This window comes from Amphiprion ocellaris, chromosome 9 (assembly GCF_022539595.1).
Source record: "Amphiprion ocellaris isolate individual 3 ecotype Okinawa chromosome 9, ASM2253959v1, whole genome shotgun sequence".
In the NCBI taxonomy this organism is placed as follows: domain Eukaryota; kingdom Metazoa; phylum Chordata; class Actinopteri; family Pomacentridae; genus Amphiprion; species Amphiprion ocellaris.
In genome coordinates this window covers 14,759,670-14,760,868 of record NC_072774.1, presented here as the reverse complement: position 1 = coordinate 14,760,868, position 1,199 = coordinate 14,759,670, and positions in this window count along the sequence as shown.

Sequence of the window (1,199 nt, the reverse complement as noted above, 5' to 3'; positions counted from 1 at the left end):
GCCAGACTACTGGCTGATGCCTGTGGGCGGGCGACGCTGCTCACTTCTGCCTTTGTGATTGGGCAATGACGTTGTACAGTAGCGTCGCTGATTGGTGCCGTTTATTCTATGGACCGCACTTTCAGCCAATCATGTCTGCAATGTTTCAGTAGTATGTATAAAGTTTGTTTTTGTTAAATGTGATATGAAGAATATATTAAAGCTAATATTTTCTTCATTCATTCCGTCAATGTAGTTTATTAGTCTTTAGAGGACCGAATATTTAGTTTACAGTTAAAATAACTGGATAAAAGCTTGCCACATGATTCATTAATGGCTGCTGGGGAAATTTCAATCGTTATGACACGATTTAGTTGGCCAAGTTATCATGGAAATTTCCATGATTTTACGTTAACGCCAATAATGGAGCTTGTGAAGTGACTTATTACGTTATCCATACAATATTTAATCTCTACCTTGTATACACTGTTTACACTAACAATTTGCACAATGGCACCGCACTGTATAGTCCTTCATGTGTCGTTCACACAAGAGCTGAAATTTTGAGTCAATGATAGGCAGAAATATAATCGGTAATTTTCGTTTAATATAATTAGACATTTCATCAACTTTTAAGCTAATATATTTAAAGGTGGTCCTTTGTTGAAAACCCAGCTACTCCCTGGTTACAGCCATTTTCTGTTTCTCTGCTTTCCATCATTGCAAACTAAGTATCTTGGTTTTGATCAGGGAAAACAAGATGAGTAAAGACTGTTAGTTAATTAAATATCGCTTTCTTTGTTTCACTTATGTATCAATACAAGTTTCCCTTTCCCTGTTAATGGTACAGTGCACAAGCACTAGAAACGCAAGTCAAATTCCTTTTATGCTTAAACATTCTTTGTCAGTAACTGTGGTGAGACAGTTGGTCAGCTGCTGTTTTCCATTGGCAAGGGTGAATTACAGTCTCAACTTTCAAGCCAGTGTGGATGACAAAATCCTAATATTCTACGACAACTGGCCAAACTACATCTGTTTAGGGAGATTGCACCATATAATTGAGAGCTCCAGAGCAGCAATTTAGTTGTGGCAGGTATGCTTGTGCCAGTTGTGGGTCGAAAGGTCAAGAACAAACTTTCATTCTGAGCTAATAAGGAGTTTTGTTGCTTGCGTAGTTTGGATGCCCAAAATCTATTGTTATATTCCATGGTATCCATCTT